At 41.7% G+C, this 21,216-nt stretch overlaps 1 protein-coding gene across 3 annotated transcripts in view; it reads left to right on the forward strand.

Moving 5' to 3' along the window:
- The first annotated feature begins 7,254 nt into the window (after positions 1–7,254).
- LOC309839088 (NACHT, LRR and PYD domains-containing protein 12-like) overlaps positions 7,255–21,216 on the forward strand; it is a 47,938-nt gene continuing 33,976 nt past the window's right edge. The window contains exons 1-2 of one of the 3 annotated variants that reach the window (XM_082680626.1): positions 7,919–7,964; positions 8,954–9,020. The gene's annotated coding sequence lies outside the window, so the exon portion shown is untranslated. Of the gene's footprint in view, positions 7,316–7,535; positions 7,561–7,918; positions 7,965–8,953; positions 9,021–21,216 lie in introns of those variants that run through there. The other 2 variants (XM_082680624.1, XM_082680625.1) reach the window with 2 other exon arrangements.

Raw genomic sequence — 21,216 nt, forward strand, 5'->3', positions numbered from 1 at the left:
AGGAAATGAGCAACCTCGGTAAGATTCAGCAGTGCTGGGAAATAGCTTGCAGTGATGGAAAGCTCATCATAGCCTTCAGACTAAAATAATCTATTTCCTCTGCCATTTACTAGCTGTGTGACCCAGGGCAAGTACTTCACTTCTCTGAGCCGCTGTTTCCTCTTCTGTACAATAATACCTACCTCACAAGGCTGTTGCAAAGATGAAAAGAAGATAGCACATTGAAACTGCTTAGCACACACCCGGCATTTAGTTAAGTATGGCATTAGTATGGCATACTTAACTATTAAGCATGGCATTTAGTTAAGTATGCAACAAATATTAATCTCCTCCGCTCAGCCCCAGGCCCAGTACAGTGTAGCAGTGCTTTAAAATGGATGTCTTTCATTTCTAAGTTACTCTAAGTCTCTCCTCTAGAGCCTATCTCCAAATTCTTAAACAAAACAGATGATTTTAACCCCTTCATAAAATCTTTCACTGGCTCCCATAGCATTCAGTAGAAAGTCCCAGTTACTTACCCACTTTGGCTTTTCAAGTCCCTATTTGCTTTCCCAGCTTCATCTTTTGCCACCTTCCCCCTCACACTGATTACTCTAGCCAAACTTAACGATTTTCACAAGTTGTTCTCTGGGCCTGGAATAGAGACGTTAGTAACAATTTTGATGCCCAGAGTAAACAGTAGGAATTGTTCTTAAATTAAGGGAATAGTGTGAAAATGCTGTAAGTGCAGAACACTCCACCTTCACCCCAGTCCGATTTTCTTTACCTTGGCCTTGGGACTCCCATGCCATTCATTTTTGTGCCTTTTAGATTTTACTGACCTGAGACAAAGCTTCAGTTTCTCCACCCTACTTTTGACTCTAGCCTGGACTTGCTTTCCCCACCTCTACCCCACTAGACTAGATTAACTCCTGCACCCCTAGGCTGGATTATGTTCTCCAGCTCCCATGGCACCCTGAGCACTACCCCCTCTCAGCAATAATCACATTGTATAGCAGTGTTTTTCAAAGTGTGGTCCTCAGACCACCTGTTAGAATCATTTTTGGTGTTTGTTAAAACAATTGATTCCTAGACCTCACCCTCGATCTTAATTAAAACGTCTGGGCACATAAGTGGAATTTTACATTTTTAACAAGCTCCCCCGGGTAATTCTGATGCACACAAAGGTTTAACATATAAGAATCGTCTTCCCCACTAGACTGTGAATACCTTGAGGGCAAAGACTGTGTCTTTTGGTTTTGTTGTTGTATTTTCAACACCTGACACAGGGTGTGGAACAGAGAGTAGTTGCCTGGCTAATGTTAATTGCATGAATGTATGAGTGAACAAATGAATAATCAAAGTTTCCCTGTTGTACTCTGATATCCATATTGGTGTTTGTTGTTTTCTGGGCAGAAATGCTTGGCCTCTTCTCCATTTGGGCTGTATTGATATTATTTTGCAAATGTCCTAGGACTCATACATATAAGTGAGTATTGTCTTCCTCAAAAGCTCTTTTGGAAGTTGACTTGGGGAATTGTCTGGAGCATGTGGCACCATTCTTTTCCATAACCTTTCAGTCTTTTCAAACTTTGAATGTGGATTTCAGTTTTGGTCATAGCCCAAAATCACTCAGAGCTAAGTCTACTGAATAAAGTAGGAAAATAAACTGGGTTTGGGGTAAGCAATGAAGTTTCTGAGCCGAATAATTAAAAGTGCTTTCCAAGAAAAAACATGGTGGCAAAGTATTCAGTGGGGGTGTGGTGAGTCCCAGATACTTCAGTAAACTTAAGACTTTCATAGAATACTGTCAATGCCAGGTACCTTAAGAGAAGTCATTGACTACCTCTAGCTAAACCCAGTTGGACAAAGGGAATAGGACCTGTATTTAACATCTTCAAGGAAGGAGACTCCAGAAGTTTTCACTGTTGCTCTCCTCAGTCTGTTCTCGTACAATCCTTTCTGCCAGCACATTATTCTTTCTGTCTGCAATTTATGCTTATTTTCACTTTTTATATCGTCTTATTGAAGAAAGCACAAAAATAATCAACAATAAAGTTAAACATGTTTTGAGAATATGAAAGAAATTTTAATGCCACATTGGAGTTCTGGCTACTTGTAAGTAAGAGTAACTGCATCTGTATGTATTTTTATCATACAATTCCATTGTGTAAACTTTGGATGCAGTGAATTTCAAATTGCAGCAAAATCACTTCTATGTTCTTTTCGGCTAAAATATGCTAGGTGAATTTTCTAAGCTTCCATGGTTTACATATTTATATATGACTACCTGGTTGGAGCAATCCACAGATGGACTTTTTGATAAGTGCAAATATTTGATAACCCTTTCTTCTACAGAATGGAGAATGTGAGGCTGACAGATGAGAACTACTTCCACACTTATTTTAATTCCTGAAGCCAACTGCAGCCTCAGAGCCATTGGGCTGTACTTTGTGTATTACAGGTTGGCCAGGTTGACCGCCATTAGATCAGGTAAAACTGCCTTTTACAGTCTGGTCTGCCAGCTTCAGACATATGCTATGTTGTTGTTCTCAGCTAGAATATTTATTAGACTATTATTGGACTATTTTTTATCAAATATTTTATCCCAGGCTTGTTTGTACTGGGAGCTCTGGACCAATAGTGTCTCTCCTAGTGACAGAAATCTGAGCATCTGTGGATTACACAGCCTCATCCCTCTAAAAAAAATATCCCAGCCCATTCAAAATGCTATATTATGAATTAAATAAATATATATGTATTCATGAGTTCTTGATTGTCTCTCACTGGAGTTTGAATTGGGGGAAGATTAAAAGGAAAAAGGTCATGGGTTACTGGAATTGTCTAAATGACTTAGGGGAAATTAATTATGTAGTGGGTAGAGATTTGGGCAGGGAGGATCCGGAGCATCTGGAAATCGAGATCCAATCATGAAGACTTTGGTTTCAGGAGGAAGATACAGTCAGGAAGACTAAAGAATGAAAGTATAAGGCCCAAGGAAACACGGCACATTCAGTTTCAGTGATTGGGCCAGAAGGTGGGAATTAAGGAAGAACAAAGAAAATCCCAGTGCTGGAACCTAGTGGTTAAAGTCAGGATAGGGCCAGATGTAAGCTGACTTGCTGTTAAACATCTGGCCTGTAGGAGGAGCCTGGGAGGGTTAGGAGATCCACCCCCACCCCCACCCCACCCCCGAGCTGGGCTTGGACATACTTTAATCAGAGTTACTAAAGGGGGCATGCAATGTGAAGCGAAGCAGGCCAGTCAAGGGTGGCAGCTAGCAAAGCGACTAGGAACTATAGCCCAAAGGCAAGAGGGTTAAAATATAAAAGACAAAAATTTGGAATTTCAGGGGTTAGTGGGCCATCTGGAGAACAGCAGCCCATGCAGAAGCTGAATATGGGGCTATTACCCACAGCTAAGAGTTTATACATTTTGGGGGATGTGATGTTTGGAAAGGCTGGCTCCATCTTAATGTGCCAGGCCAGAGCAGACATGGAGCTCTTTATATTCCCCTTCCTAGAAATAGCGTTGGTCCTAGGGTCTCAGTGAAGCTGAGCCTGTAGGTAGGGGCGAGGTGGTGTGTTACAAAGATGAGGAGTAATGGAGGCCAGATAGGTTGTTACATGGATACTGGAAATGTATATAGCATGATAGCTAATGAGAATGACTCTCCCTCACTGTGAATTTCTAGGGGTCAGGGTTAGGACCAAGGTGATCTTCCTGTAACTGTCGGGCATAACATGCAAGTTACAGTTGTGATAGGTCTGGCCTGGTCATTCACGCGGCGTTTATTTATGTTCCAAGGACTCTACTCATATCTGCGGGGGCATATTAAAAAGTATTCCTGACTTTATAATCTGGTGGGGTATGCAACTCAATAATTCTACCCCAATAATTTTCAATCTCTGAATTAGAGTTACTAGTAGTAGCTGAAAAACAAAGCTGTTATTGGAGACGCAGGGGTGAGAGTGGAAGCTCTTACCAGCCTTGTACATAGGAGATACTTGGTAAGTGCTGGTTGAATAGAATAAGAACCTGATAAGCAGAATGACAAATGGGCCACCTCATATATTGTGAGGTTTGTCTTAGGTGAACTCCACACCACCACTCATATAATTCCTCTCAGGCATGTATCTCTGGTCCAGCATTCCCACAACTCCCTCTTGGTTAACAGGCTATTGTTCTTTATGGCCAGTCTCTTTCAAAGGGAACAATTAGAAGAATTAATATATTAGCCATCAGTAATGTGTAAATGGAAGGGCATGGGCAAAATTCACATCTCGGGCTTCCATGGTGGTGCAGTGGTTAAGAATCCACCTGCCAATGCAGGGGACACGGGTTCGATCACTGGTCTGGGAAGATCCCACGTGCCGTGGAGCAACTAAGCCCGTGCGCCACAACTACCAAGCCTGCACTCTAGAGCCCGTGCTCCACAACAAGAGAAGCCACCGCAATGAGAAGCCCACGCGCAGCAACGAAGACCCAACACAGCCAAAAAAAAAAAAATTCACATCTCTATCAACTCCTCACTCTACCTCTTCCTTCCTTCTCAGAAAACAAGAAAATGTTAACAAGGACCTTCCAGAGGCAATGCTTTTGTTGTCTAACCTAGGGGTGACTGGGGTGGGGCAAGCTTCAGATTTTCAGGTTTGGAAAGGGTCAGCCAACAATGTTCTGGTAAGCCTGTTGGGAACATATTCTGGGCCAAGAGGGGTCTTTCAAATAACAGAATGTAAATGCCCACTCTACTTGTGCATAGACGGCAAAGAGGATCTGCTACTCCTCCCACCAGATTGGAAGTCCCAGAAACATGGAATTTGAGCTGATTCTCCCGATGTACAGTGGCAGGAAAAGGCCATTATGATGTACATATCTTTTTGTTCAGCTCAACTCCCTCAATGATAAGGGAGGGTGCTGTGATATACCAGAAATGTGAAATTCACAGCAAGCAGCAAGTACACAAGGCAAGGCAAGTCCAAGGCCTAACTCATTTAGCAGGTAAAGATACAATGAATGACGTTCAGAGTCAAACAGTTTTTTATTTTATTAGTGAAAGGAAAAGTAGTCAAAGTTTCCTGCTCCTAGTGGTTCGTATCCCAAGCACCAAAAAGAATTACACTGGGGCTTCCCTGGTGGCACAGTGGTTGAGAGTCTGCCTGCCGATGCAGGGGACACGGGTTCGTGCCCCGGTCCGGGAGGATCCCACATGCTGCGGAGCAGCTGGGCCCGTGAGCCATGGCCGCTGGGCCCGTAAGCCATGGATGCTGGGCCTGCGCGTCCAGACCCGGTGCTCCGCGACGGAAGAGGCTGCAGCAGTGAGAGGCCTGCGTACCGGAAAAAAAAAAAAAGAATTACACTGAAACAAAAGGGGCCAGAGGACTGCAATGGTAGTTATGGGATATCCAGTTGCTCCGAAGCCAATTCTAGACTGCAACTAAATGACTTTATAGTCTGTAGCTCTCTTCTGAGTGGGATGAGTCAGGAAGACTCTTATCTCATCAGATCTCAGCAGGTGGGAGGCGATGCAAAACTGTCTCTTGACAGTTTCCCAGGGGAGAGGCGAGATACAGAGGTGAGTGGAAGATGGCCGTGAAGCAACTTCTTGCAAGCCTCCTATCTTCTTGTTCTCTGGGAGGGTCACAGGCATTTTGCCAAGACTCAGATTAGCTGTGGTTCAAGCCTTTGCCTGTGGGGTTTATGTGGATAACGCAACTTCCAGGGTACCGTGGTGGAGCTGTTGTTCTACAGCAGTTAGCTGAAGGCCCAGGTACCTTCCCTGGAGGGGGAAAAAAGGAAGTAAAGTAAGGGTCTGGTGAGGAACTTCCTTTCTCCCTCCTTTCTGCTGACCTTCTATTTATGTCCTTTTATTCAGTCTCTTTGGGGCTTGGGATAGGGTGGGGCAGGAATTAAAGGAATAATGGGACACACAACAAATTCAGGCCCTGAAAGATTCAGTACCAAGGCCAGAGAATCCCAAAGCCCAAGTCCTTTGCTATCCATTTCTGGCTCTTAGTTTTTCAACTCTGAATTGAAATGTATGAGTAATCTCTAAGGTCCCTTCTCGCTCTAACAGTATTAATTTCCATAAATGCAAGTTTAGTGAATGTACTGATAGGAGCCTAATCTGCATACCTACCCCAAGAATGCTGGGACATGAGGGCAGATCATCAGGAACCCTATGACTAGAACAGAAAGGTGGATAACATTACTGTCACTTTAGGACCGCTATCAGATTTCCTTTTGGGGTCACTATACTCCTCCATACACACTTCGATTCATTCAGAGCTCCCCCCCACCAATCTCCCTCACTTAACATTTGCCACCATTATTTTTGAGTTTTCCGCTTCAGCCCTCTCCCCCTTCCTTCTTTACTTACTAACTGTACAAGATGCAAATACTGATGTAGCTAGCCACAGCTCAGTTTCAAATTTCGGGTCAGCTGTCTGACAGTCGTCCATGTAGGAAACTGCCAGACATTCCATTTTCCAAGGGCAGAGCAGGTCACTTGATATAGCAATCCACAGGAGTCCTATGTGCCACCTTTCCCAATCATAGCCCTTCTTCCTCAAACTTCCACAAACGCACCCCTTACGTGGCAGAGAAGGTCTTGGCATAGCCACTAGTCCAAGTTATCATTCAATCACCCATTTATTCATTAACTCAACAAATAATTTATTGATAGCTGCTTTGTGTCAGGTGCTGTAGTTCGGTGATAAAGAAAATACGTAGTCTCTGTCCTCATGAGACTCACAATCTAGAGGTGACACAGACCACCAACAAATGATCACCTTCGTAATAATAGGAGCTATCACTGATTGACTGCTTACAGTGTCCCTGACACTATTCTAATCACTTGAGATGTAGTAACTAATTTAATTCTCCCAGCAACACTATGAGGTAAAGACTACTAGTATTGACTCCAAAGGACGCGAAGAGTTAATTCCTGTGCCCTTGCCCAGCCCAGAAGATTCCGTGCTGCCCGGTAGTTGCTAGCAAGGGTCTTGGCTCTGGCTGCCTTTGGCACGGGGTAAAGAAGTCAGGGCCCAAAACCTAGGAAAAGATCCAGCCTAGTGGCTCCTGGATTCGGGGTTGACCAGGCAGGATTCCCAGGACTGCGCTAGACACCCTCGAAACCTCTCCCACCGCGGTTTTCCCATCCTCTTTTTTCCTCCCCTTTCCCTCCCGCTCCCCAATGCCCCCCCCCTTTCCAGGCCGGCCCCTCCCTCTGAGACGCCTCCTCTCTGAGTCATTTCCCCTTCTCCGCCCCAAGACCTTGGCTCTCCCTTCCCTCTGGCAGGAAGGAGAGGAAGGGCAAACTGGCTTTGGGAACCAGGTGAGCGCTTTTCTCAGCGAGAACGAGAAACGCCTCCCGCCGCACCACCCTGCCCCCCAGCGCCCACTCCGTTGGGAGGGACAGGAAGTCGAGGGAGTTCCCTCCGGCTGAGTGGCTGGCTTCCCAGTAGTCCGAAGGCCCCGGTGGCCGAGCGTGGGAGGTGCCACACCCCGCCCGGTGTCTCCTGGGATGCGAGGAGGGAAGCGGCGGCCCAGTTGGACTGGCCTGCCGCAGGCTCGTTCGGGGTGAGCTCAGCGCGCCGGGGAGGGACCTCGCTGCCCGCGAAGCTGGGGGGCGGGGAGGGCCGGGCCGCCAGCCCCTGAGGAAAGCCCGCCCTGGAAAGGGGAGATGGGAGAGGCTCTAGAGGATGCGCGTGTGGAGTGGGGGTCGAGGCGCGGGACTTGGGGAACACGCGTCTGCGCGGAGAGGCGCGGGAGAACGCGCCTGGTTGCAGCAATTTATGGGTGTGTGTGTGGAGAACCTTGGCGCGTGCGTGCGGCGCGTCTGTTGGGAGGTGCGTGCGTGTGGGGGGCCGTGCGTGTGGGGTGCGTGCGTGTAGGCGTGCGTGGGGGTGGGGGAGGAGAGAACGGAAAGGAATGCTGAGGGACGCCGGGGGTGGGGACTGACACCGCGAGCTTGCGGGATTGAGGTAAAGATATCAGAGCGTCTCTGGCTGACAGCTCCGAGTCAGCATTCTTAACTTTTTAATTTTTTGAAGGGCGGGTGGAGGGTGGACGTGACCCGTTTGAAATTCTAAGGAAAAGTATCGGTCATCTCCTCAAAAAGAAAAAACAAAACCAAAAAACCAAACAAAAGCACATGGTGGTTCCTGGGCCCAAGGACGGCCATTCGTAGACCCCAGACTGTGGCTGAAGTCGGGCAGAAAACCCAAATAGGTGACTTAGGTATTCGCCACTGGGTCTTGTGATTCTGCGACGGGGGAACGGAACAGGTGACCGAGCTGTTGCCTCCTTTCTCTGCGGGCCCGTCCTGGGCTTGGTGGCTTCCAGGCCGTGTCACCGTGCCTTTGGGAGGTGGGGCCCTCAGAGTGGGTGTAAGAAACGGGGTCGCTCCCCAGGGTACGGCCGCTCCGGGGCCCATGGCCTTCCCCATCCAGCCGGGGCGCCAGGCCTCGCAACCGGGTCCCGTGAGCCGGCCGGCTGCTCAGCCCAGGTCTGGGCACCGGCCTCAGACGTGCTGGTCAGTTCCCTGCTCTTGCTCAGGTCCTCAGGTCGGAGCGCAGCGCGTCCTCGGATCCCCGCACCCGCAAGCGTCTCCATGGCCCGGGTGTAGTGTGGGGAGTGCGGCTTTAAGGTTGGCCGTTGGCTGGGTAAGTGACTAGGAAAGAAGCGGATTGGGGTTCTGATTCCGTCTTTATCATTAACTAACTGTGGGATGTGAAGCAATTTCCCTCATCTTTCTGCGCCTCACTTTCCTCATTTGTAAAATGGGAGAGTAGCTCACAGCGTGGTTGGAAGTGTAAATAAGACTATAATAAATTCCCAGCAAACGGAAGCATTTAATGAATGTCATCATACCTTAAGTATAAACATAAATAAGTAAGTAGATAAGTTAAAGTAGAAATTGTATCCTGAAAGAATGTATTAAACTGCTGGTTTTCTTTTTGGTCTCTTCTAGGCACACCTAGTTGTGCCATCCTCAGCCAAAGCCCACCAGATCCATCCTGTAAAGTCACACGCCTGAAGTAAGTGGGCTTTTAGTTTGGATCTTTTGAGATGTTCTGAGAGATAAGGCTTAGTCCACCATCAACTCTCCCCTGGATTGCTGCCTTGGTCGCCAAGCCTTCACACTTGGCCTGCTTCCCTCCCGTTCATTTTCCGTGTTGTAGTCAGAGTTATCATTCCCTCTGAGCTACAGAGTAACCTGCTGGTTCGGAGCACAGACCTTGGTGTCAGACAGATCTCTTTCAGATCCCAGCTGCACCCTGCTCCATCACTTTCTGTGTGACCTCGCACAAGTTACTTCACCTCTTTAAGAATCCTTTTCCTTATCTGTAAAAGGGGGTAATGGTGGTCTCTACCTCATATAGGTGTTGTGAGAAGTTCCAGAAGTAATGCATATAGAGTGGTCCATAGTAACTCATAGTAGCTCAGTAAATGGCAGATTAAAATGGATTAGAGCAGTGAGGCTGCTAGCAAGAGTGTCTGAAGTGATGTACCATGGCCACTAGACTGGATAGGGAGTTAAGCAATAAAGTGGTAATGAGCTGAAGAATGGGAGAAGTCGAAGGATGGGAGATCTTGATGAGAATGAGGAGTGGGTATTCTGAGAACCAAGAAGTAATAAGGGTAAGAGGTTGTAGCCAGAGATTGGGTTAGTGGAGTTCAGAAATTCTGAAGTGGAGCAGCTCCATGTTTATCGGGTGGTCTAGGGCACTAATAGCTAGAAATGGCACGTGAAGTGGCATGTAGTCAGAGGTTGCAGAAGTAGAGGAGGTCAAGGGACAATGAAGCTAGAGTGTTGGATGAGTCATCCATAGCCTTTGAGGTTACTTATCTGATGACGTGGGTTGGAATGGAGAGGAAAATGGAGCTAGGGCCGATAAGGTCCACCCTGATTAACAGGGAGCAGTCATTTATTTCACAGATATTTACTGCGCTCTTACTAAATGTCAGGTTATAACAAGAGAGACAAGAGTCCTGCTATCATGGAGCTTACAGTCTAGTAGGAGTGATAACAGACATTAATAATCCCACCTATAAGTAGAAAACTGCAAATTGAGATAAGAGCTATGAAGGAAAAATAAGCGTTCTATAAGTACTTATAACAGGAGGACCTGACTCTGTCTGCAATGTCAGGGAAGACTCTCCTAAAGAAGTGATGAGAACTGAAGGATCAGCTGGGGTAGAAGGAGATAGAGGAGGGATGAATGGAGGAAGTGTTCCACATAGAGGAAACAAACATCATGTGCAGAGACCTGAAGCTAGAACACGTGCAAGGGACTTGAAGTACTGAAAGGTGTCTCCTGTGGCTAGAGCACATTAAGCAAGGGGGAGAGCATTGGGAGCTGAGACTGGATGGCAGGGCCCCTTAGTTATTTTGGGCTTTATCCTAGGAGCATTGGGAATACTCCTACTAAAGGGTTTTGATTAGGTGAATGACATGATTTATCTGTATTGGTTTCTTTTTTTTTTAACATCTTTATTGAGGTATAATTGCTTTTCAATGGTGTGTTAGTTTCTGCTTTATAACAAAGTGAATCAGTTACACATATACATATGTTCCCATATGTCTTCCCTCTTGCGTTTCCCTCCCTCCCACCCTCCCTATCCCACCCCTCCAGGCGGTCACAAAGCACCGAGCTGATATCCCTGTGCCATGTGGCTGCTTCCCACTAGCTATCTACCTTACGTTTGGTAGTGTGTATATGTCCATGCCTCTCTCTCGCTTTGTCACAGCTCACCCTTCCCCCTCCCCATATCCTCAAGTCTGTTCTCCAGTAGGTCTGTGTCTTTATTCCTGTCTTACCCCTAGGTTATTCATGACATTTTTTTCCCTTAAATTCCATATATATGTGTTAGCATATGGTATTTGTCTTTCTCTTTCTGACTTACTTCACTCTGTATGACAGACTCTAGATCTATCCACCTCATTACAAATAGCTCAATTTCGTTTCTTTTTATGGCTGAGTAATATTCCATTGTATATATGTGCCACATCTTCTTTATCCATTCATCCGATGATGGGCACGTAGGTTGTTTCCATCTCCGGGCTATTGTAAATAGAGCTGCAGTGAACATTTTGGTACATGACTCTTGAATTTTGGTTTTCTCAGGGTATATGCCCAGTAGTGGGATTGCTGGGTCATATGGTAGTTCTATTTGTAGTTTTTTAAGGAAACTCCATACTGTTCTCCATAGTGGCTGTACCAATTCACATTCCCACCAACAGTGCAAGAGTGTTCCCTTTTCTCCACACCCTCTCCAGCATTTATTGTTTCTAGAGTTTTTGATGATGGCCATTCTGACTGGTGTGAGATGATACCTCATTGTACTTTTGATTTGCATTTCTCTAATGATTAATGATGTTGAGCATTCTTTCATGTGTTTGTTGGCAATCTGTATATCTTCTTTGGAGAAATGTCTATTTAGGTCTTCTGCCCATTTTTGGATTGGGTTGTGTGTTTTTTTGTTATTGAGCTGCATGAGCTGCTTATAAATTTTGGAAATTAATCCTTTGTCAATTGCTTCATTTGCAAATATTTTCTCCCATTCTGAGGGTTGTCTTTTGGTCTTCTTATGGTTTCCTTTGCTTTGAAGTTTCATTAGGTCCCATTGGTTTATTTTTGTTTTTATTTCCATTACTCTAGGAGGTGGGTCAAAAAGGATCTTGCTGTGATTTATGTCATAGAGTGTTCTGCCTATGTTTTCGTCTAAGAGTTTGATAGTTTCTGGCCTTACATTTAGGCCTTTAATCCATTTTGAGCTTATTTTTGTGTATGGTGTTAGGGAGTGATCTAATCTCATACTTTTACATGTACCTGTCCAGTTTTCCCAGCACCACTTATTGAAGAAGCTGTCCTTTCTCCACTGTACATTCCTGCCTCCTTTATCAAAGATAAGGTGTCCATATGTGTGTGGGTTTATCTCTGGGCTTTCTATCCTATTACATTGATCTATCTTTCTGTTTTTGTGCCAGTACCATACTGTCTTGATTACTGTAGCTTTTGTAGTATAGTCTGAAGTCAGGGAGCCTGATTCCTCCAGCTCCGTTTTTCGTTCTCAAGATTGCTTTGGCTATTCGGGGTCTTTTGTGTTTCCATACAAATTGTGAAATTTTTTGTTCTAGTTCTGTGAAAAATGCCAGTGGTAGTTTGATAGGGATTGCATTGAATCTATAGATTGCTTTGGGTAGTAGAGTCATTTTCACCATGTTGATTCTTCCAATCCAAGAACATGGTATATCTCTCCATCTATTTGTATCATCTTTGATTTCTTACATCAGTGTCTTATAGTTTTCTGAGTACAGGTCTTTCACCTCCTTAGGTAGGTTTATTCCTAGGTATTTTATTCTTTTTGTTGCAATCGTAAAATGGGAGTGTTTCCTTAATTTCTCTTTCAGATTTTTCACCATTAGTGTATAGGAATGCCAGAGATTTCTGTGCATTAATTTTGTATCCTGCTACTTTACCAAATTCATTGATTAGCTCTAGTAGTTTTCTGGTAGCATCTTTAGGATTCTCTATGTATAGTATCATGTCATCTGCAAACAGTGACAGCTTTACTTCTTCTTTTCCAACTTGGATTCCTTTTATTTCCTTTTCTTCTCTGATTGCTGTGGCTAAAACTTCCAAAACTATGTTGAATAAGAGTGGTGAGAGTGGGCAACCTTGTCTTGTTCCTGATCTTAGTGGAAATGCTTTCAGTTTTTCACCATTGAGGACGATGTTGGCTGTGGGCTTGTCATATATGGCCTTTATTGTGTTGAGGAAAGTTCCCTCTATGCCTACTTTCTGCAGGGTTTTTTATCATAAATGGGTGTTGAATTTTGTCAAAAGCTTTCTCTGCATCTATTGAGATGATCATATGGTTTTTCTCCTTCAATTTGTCAATATGGTTTATCACATTGATAGATTTGCATATATTGAAGAATCCTTGCATTCCTGGAATAAACCCTGCTTGATCATGGTGTATGATCCTTTTAATGTGCTGTTGGATTCGGTTTGCTAGTATTTTGGTGAGGATTTTTGCATCTATGTTCATCAGTGATATTGGCCTGTAGTTTTCTTTCTTTGTGACATCCTTGTCTGGTTTTGGTATCAAGGTGATGGTGGCCTCGTAGAAGGAGTTTGGGAGTGTTCCTCCCTCTGCTATATTTTGGAAGAGTTTGAGAAGGATAGGTGTTAGCTCTTCTCTGAATGTTTGATAGAATTCGCCTGTGAAGCCATCTGGTCCTGGGCTTTTGTTTGTTGGAAGAGTTTTAATCACAGTTTCAATTTCAGTGCTTGTGATTGGTCTGTTCATATTTTCTATTTCTTCCTGATTCAGTCTTGGCAGGTTGTGCATTTCTAAGAATTTGTCCATTTCTTCCAGATTGTCCATTTTATTGGCATAGAGTTGCTTGTAGTAATCTCTCATGATCCTTTGTATTTCTGCAGGGTCACTTGTTACTTCTCCTTTTTCATTTCTAATTCTATTGATTTGAGTCTTCTCCCTTTTTTTCTTGATGAGTCTGGCTAATGGTTTATCTATTTTGTTTATCTTCTCAAAGAACCAGCTTTTAGTTTTATTGATCTTTGCTATTGTTTCCTTCATTTCTTTTTCATTTATTTCTGATCTGATTTTTATGATTTCTTTCCTTCTGCTAACTTTGGGGTTTTTTGTTCTTCTTTCTCTAATTGCTTGAGGTGCAAGGTATTTTGTTTCTTTTTTAAAAAATAAATTTATTTATTTATTTTTGGCTGTGTTGGGTTTTATTTGCTGTACACAGGCTTTCTCTAGTTGCGGCGAGCGGGGGCTACTCTGTTGCAGTGCGTGGGCTTCTCATTGCAGTGGCTTCTCGTTGCAGAGCACGGGATCTAGGCATGTGGGCTTCAGTAGTTGTGGCACGCAGGCTCATTAGTTGTGGCGAACAGGCTTAGTTGCTCCACGGCATGTGGGATCTTCCCGGACCAGGGCTTTAACCCATGTCCCATGCATTGGCAGGCAGATTCTTAACCACTGCACCAGCAGGGATGTCCTAGATTTATCTGTATTTCTATGTTTCTTCCTCCCACCTCAGATTCATTAAGATATAATTGATATATAACATTGTACAGTTTAAGATGTACATAACAACATAATGATTTGATATGTTTATATATTGCAAACATAATGGTTTGTTATGTTTATATATTGCAATATGATTATCATAGTATTTCTTAAGGAATGCACAACTATATGCTCATTAGAACAAAATAATCAACACAAGTATATAAATTGTGAAAGTCCAATTTGTATTTTTCTTTCTATGCATTAGAATACATATGTACCCACATATAATACAATAGATGTATACATTATTCTATATATAGAATTATATATAAGATATAGCAACTAGCTTTTTCCACTTAACAGTGTGCCTTTGACTTTTTCCATGTCTTTATTTTTTAATTACTCAATAATATATATTTTCATGGTAAAAGATTGAAACAGTACACAGGTGTAGAGATAGTAAATCTTGAAACTTGCCTTTTCTGCTCCCTCTATAGTTGTTACTTCCACCCTCACCCCCCAAAAAAAGCAAAACAAAGAATAAACTAATTGTCAACAGTTTGGTGAGTATCCTTACAATCGCCTTTCCATGCATTTATATGAATAAATAAGTCCTTAACCATATATAATTTATTCATATCATTATGCAGCTTTTAAATTTCTTATTTATTGACTTAATTACACAATTGACACACGAATACATTTTTCTTTCAGAGGATTAGAATGTTACAGGGAAGGCTTAAACCTTCTTTAGTCATTGATTTCCTCCCTGATTCTCTCCCTCCCTACTCACTGTTGGACTTAGCTTCTTCCAGATCTTTTCTCTCACTCTCTTTCCCTCTCTTGCTCTCTCTCTCACACACACACACACACACAATTTATATATATAGTATTATTTAGTGTTATTTAAAATGTAAATTATTTATACTCCAGTAAAGATGTTAAATATATATATATATTTTATCATGCTTATATGTATTGTTCTGCTACTTGCTACTTTTCACCCAACATAATGTCTGAGAACTTTTCATGTTAGTACATGTAAATGTAACTTGTTCTTTTTCACTGTTTCGGCGTATTCTACAGAACAGATATGCTATAATTCATTTAGCCATTTCCCCATTGTCATGATTATTTCCAAGTTTTTTGCTAATATAAAATGTGCTGCAATGTATATCCTTCTACATGCCTCCCTCTTTCCTTTCTCTACTCACTTCTAAATGCTACCTTTAATCAATACTAGATTCTTATGCATATTTAGGTTTGTTTCAGAATTCTTTATTTGGTTCTACTGATCCATTTATTTATACTTGCATTCATACCACACTTTAAATTTCTATAGTTTTATAACGTTTGATATCTGACATGGAAAGTCATCTTTTTTCTTCAATTTTGTGTTATTCTTGCATATTTACTTTATAATATGGATTTTAGAATCAAATTATCATACCCAAATAGAATCTTATTGGCATTTTTGTTGGCCCCGCATTGAGTTTCCGGATTTAACTGGGGAGAATTGGCACCTTTACATTAATGACTCTTCCTTTATATGAATATATGTGGTATGACTCTCCATTTATTCAGATTTTTAAGTCCTTTAATAACGTGTCATTTTCTCCATACATGTGTTGAACATATCTTGTTTGGGCTATTTCTAGATACTTTATAGCTTTTGTTGCTACTATTAATAGGATTTTTTCTTTCATTTTGTAATCAAGGGTATATAAGATAACTTGTTTTTTGTTTGAAATTGTGCCCAACAACTTTACTGAATTCTCCTTCTTTCTAATAGTTTGTTCATTGAGTCTGTTGGATTTTCTAGGTTGGCAAACAGATTATGTGCAAATATTGATAGTTTTCTCTCTGGCTTCAATCTGTATACCACGTGTATTTTTCTTATCTGAATGCATTGTCTAGGACTTCCAGTATAAGGCTGAATAGTAACAATGATATCAGACATCCTTAACTTATCCCTCCCTTTAATGGGAATGCTTCGAAAATTTCATCAAGTATGCTTCTTAGTGTGGGTTCTGGCAGTTGCCCTTTATTAAGTTAAGTAAGTTTTCTTTAATTCCTACTCTTTTGAGGCTTTTTAAAAGCAAGAATGGCTATGACATTTTATCAATTGCTTTTTCACCTATAAGTTGGACATATAGGTTTTTCCCCTTTAACTTGTTAATGCATTGAATTGCATTGATACCTTTTTTTTTTTTTTTTTGCGGTATGCGGGCCACTCACTGTTGTGGCCTCTCCCGTTGCGGAGCTCCGGACGTGCAGGCTCAGTGGCCATGGCTCATGGGCCTAGCCGCTCCGCGGCATGTGGGATCTTCCTGGACCGGGGCACGAACCTGTGTCCCCTGCATCGGCAGGCGGACTCTCAACCACTGCGCCACCAGGGAAGCCCATGCATTGATAGCTTTTTAAAAACTTTCTATTATGATAATTTCCAAACATAAATGACAGTAGAGAGTACAGTAAACCCCCATAACTGAGCTTTAATAGCCATCAACATTTTGCCATACTTGTTTCAGCTATTCCCCTCCCCTCTTTTGTGCTGGGATGTTTTAGGCTAATCATGAGCATCATATGATTTCACTCCTAAATATTTCAGTATGCCTCACCAAAAATTGTAGCAAAAATGACGTCTTCTCATATAATCATAATGCCATTATAATACTAATACCCGGCGTATCTTCCAATTTTTCCAATTGTCTAAAAAATGGTTTTATTTTTTAGACTTTTAAAAAAAATTTATTTATTTTATTGCTTGCTGTGTTGGGTGTTCGTTGCCGCATGGGCTTTCTGTAGTTGGGAAGAGCCGAGGCTACTCTTTGTTGCACTGTGGGGGCTTCTCTTGTTGCAATGGCTTTTCTTGTTGTGGAGCATGGGCTCTAGGCGCGTGGGCTTCAGTAATTGTGGCACGTGGGCTCAGTAGTTGTGGCGCACGGGCTTAGTTGCTCCGCAGCATGTGGGATCTTCCGGGACCAGGGCTCGAACCCGTGCCCCCTGCATTGGCAGGCAGATTCCTAACCAGTGCACCACCAAGGAAGTCCTAAAAAATATTTTTACCGTTGAGGTTTCTTTCAATCAGGGCCCAACCAACAACTCATTATATTAGGTTATATCTCTTAGATTTCTTTTAAGTTTTTAAAAAGCTAATACAGAACAACACCACCTCCCTTTTATTTTCATGGCATTGGTTTGTTGAAGAAACCTGCTATTTGTTCTGTAGACTCTCCCACTTTCTGGATTTGGCTGATTACTTCCTTGAGGTGCTGTTTTATCTGTTTCTGTATTGCTTGTATTTCCTGTAGACTGGAAGGTGGATCTAAGTGCTTGATTAGATTCAGGTTCTTATTATTTGTTAAGACTGTTTAGTGGTTGATACTATGTACTTTCTTTTACATAATGTTTGCTTGTCTCACTATTAATGATACTAAAACTGGATTGAAGTGGTGTTAGTCTGATCCTGTCATTGTAAAGTTCTCCATCATCCTTTCACCTAGTGGCTTTACCATCCATTTGATAACTATTATGTGAGTCAATTAGTTCATTAAGGATTTCAAAATAATAAGTTTCTAATTCTATTATTCTTTCTGAATTTATTAGCTAGCATACCTCTGTAAGAAGAACTATCTCTCCTCTACTAGGGCTACTTGGTAAGTCTAAAATACAGTTCCTATACGAAAGACAGGATAAACGCTTAACTCTTTCCCTGTAATTGCCAATTTTCCAAGTAAGGAGTTGGTGTCCTGTTCCACACCGACAGATCTGTAAGTGTTAAACTTCCCTGCATTCCTAATATTAACCTATCAGGTCAGGGAATGATGTGTTTTTTTTTTCTTTTTTAATGTACTCTGGGATTTGAGGGACTAATCTTTTATTTAGCAGTTTTGTATCTCTGTGTTCATAAGTGAGATTGCCTATAGTACTGATCCTCAGCCTGGGGCTAACCATCCCTCTAGGGGACATTTGGAAATGCCTGGAGGTGCTTTTGGTTGTCACAGTTTATTGGTGTGTGTGTGGTGGGAAGTCCTGCTGGCATTTAGTAGATAGGGATCAGGGATACTAAATGAAGAATTGTTCCGCCAAAAATGCCATCAGCATCCCCTTGAAAAATAATGGCCTGTAGTTTTCCTGTGCTTGATTATGGTATTAAGGTTATGCATTTTTATATCTACGTTCATAAGTGAGATGGGCCTATAATTTCTTTCCCTTTACTTGTCAGTTTTGGTATCAAGATTATACTAGCCTATAGTTGTATGGTGTCATTTCCCTTCTTTTACTTTGCTTTGGAAATTTTTGTGTAAAGCTTGATTAATCTGTTCCTAGATGGTGTGGTCAAACTCTCCCACAAAACTTTCTGGGGCTGGTGACTTTTGAGGTAGAGTATTATCATTTCACATTCTTCTATGATTAATTGGTCTATTTAAGTTTTCTATTTCTTAGGCCAATTTTGGTTGTTTATTTTCTTGGGAATTATCCATTTCACTTAGGTTTTTTAAATTATTGCTATAAAAATTATACATAGTACTTTTTGGATAATTTTTTAATCTCTTGTTTCTGTAGTTTGGTTCCCTTTCATTTTTTATGTTAATTTATGATGGCTTTATTTTTGAAATCATACTTGCTAAAAATTTGTTCATTCTATTGTTCTTTTCAGATAACTATCATTTCCTTTTATTGATTTACTCTGTTGTTTAATTGTTTGCTTTCTATTTTGATAATTATTGATTTTTTTAATTGAGGTATAATTGACATACAATGTTATATTAGTTTCAGGTGTACAAATATTTGATATTTGTATATATTGTTAAATGATCACCACAATAAGTTTAGTTAACATCCATCACCATACAAAGTTACAGAATTCTTTTTCTTGTGATGAGAACTTTAAATATTTAGTCTCTTAGTAACTTTTAAATATGTGATACAGTATTGCTAACTATAGTCACCATGCTGTACATTACATTCTCGTGATTCCCATGACTTAACTATTTTGTAACTAGAAGTTTGTACTTTTTGACTCCCCTCACCCACTTTGCCCACTCCCCACCCCCTCCCTCTCTGCCTCTGGCAACCACCAGTCTGTTCTCTGTGTCTTTGAGGTTTTTTTTTTTAACATTCTGTATATAAACAAGATCACGTAGTATTTGTCTTTCTTTGTCTGACTTATTTCAATTAGCATAATGCCCTCAAGGTCCATGCATGTTGTCATAAATGGCAAGATTTCATGGTTTTTTATGGCTGAACATAGGGGGTATGTTTTGTTTTATGTGAAACTGCCATATCTTTGTACCATTTTACTCTCCTACCAACATCCTTAGTAGCATTTGGTAGTGTCAGTTTTTTTAATATTAACCATTCTGGTGAGTGTGAACTGATACCTCATTGCAGTTTTTATTTACATTTCCCTAGTGACTAATGATGTTGAGCCATCTTTTCGTGTGCTATTGGCCATTTGTATATCTTCCTTTGTGAAAGGTCTGTTCAAATATTTTGCCCATTTTCTTTTTTTTATTGTAGTAAAATATATATAACATAAAATTTATCACTTTAGTCACTTTTTTTAATTTTTAAATTTTATTTTATTTATATTTTTATACAACAGGTTTTTATTAGTCATCAATTGTATACACATCGGTGTATACATGTCAATCCCAATCACCCAATTCATCACACCACCACCACCACCACCCCGCCACTTTCCCACCTTGGTGTCCATACGTTTGTTCTCCACATCTGTGCCTCAATTTCTGCCCTGCAAACTGGTTCATCTGTACCATTTTTCTAGGTTCCACATATATGTGTTAATATATGATATTTGTTTTTCTTTTCCTGACTTACTTCACTCTGTATGACAGTCTCTAGATCCATCCACGTCTCAACAAATGACTCAGTTTCATTCCTTTTTATGGCTGAGTAATATTCCATTGTATATATGTACCACATCTTCTTTATCCGTCTGTTGATGGGCATTTAGGTTGCTTCCATGACCTGGCTATTGTAAACAGTGCTGCAATGAACATTGGGGTGCATGTGTCTTTTTGAATTATGGTTTTCTCTGGGTATATGCCCAGTAGTGGGATTGCTGGGACATATGGTAATTCTATTTTTAGTTTTTAAAGGAACCTCCATACTGTTCTCCATAGTGTCTGTACCACTTTACATTCCCACCAACAGTGCGAGAGGGTTCCCTTTTCTCCACACCCTCTCCAGCATTTGTTGTTTCTAGATTTTCTGATGATGCCCATTCTAACGGGTGTGAGGTGGTACCTCATTATAGTTTTGCTTTGCATTTCTCTAATAATTAGTGATGTTGAGCAGCTTTTCATGTGCTTCTTGGCCATCTGTACATCTTCTTTGGAGAAATGTCTATTTAGGTCTTCTGCCCATTTTTGGATTGGGTTGTTTGTTTCTTTAATATTGAGCTGCATGAGCTCTTTATATATATATTTTATTTATTTATTTTACATCTTTATTGGAGTATAATTGCTTTACAATGGTGTGTTAGTTTCTGCTTTATAACAAAGTGAATCAGTTATACATATACATATGTTCCCATATCTCTTCCCTCTTGCGTCTCTCTCCCTCCCACCCTCCCTATCCCACCCCGCTAGGTGGTCACAAAGCACCGAGCTGATCTCCCTTTGCTATGCGGCTGCTTCCCGCTAGTTATCTACCTTACGTTTGGTAGTGTATATATGTCCATGCCTCTCTCTCGCTTTGTCACAGCTTGCCCTTCCCCCTCCCCGTATCCTCAGGTCCATTCTCTTGTAGGTCTGTGTCGTTATTCCTGTCTTAGCACTAGGTTCTTCATAACATTTTTTTCTTAAATTCCATATATATGTGTTAGCATACGGTATTTGTCTTTCTCTTTCTGACTTACTTCACTCTGTATGACAGACTCTAGGCCTATCCACCTCATTACAAATAGCTCAATTTCGTTTCTTTTTATGGCTGAGTAATATTCCATTGTATATATGTGCCACATCTTCTTTATCCATTCATCCGATGATGGACACTTGGGTTGTTTCCATCTCTGGGCTATTGTAAATAGAGCTGCAATGAACATTTTGGTACATGACACTTTTTTTTTTTTTTTTTTTTTTTTGCGGTACGCAGGCCTCTCACTGCTGTGGCCTCTCCCATGGTGGAGCACAGGCTCCAGAGGCGCGGGCCCAGCGG

Source organism: Grampus griseus (genome assembly GCF_964374135.1).
Source record: "Grampus griseus genome assembly, chromosome: X".
Classification (NCBI taxonomy): domain Eukaryota; kingdom Metazoa; phylum Chordata; class Mammalia; order Artiodactyla; family Delphinidae; genus Grampus; species Grampus griseus.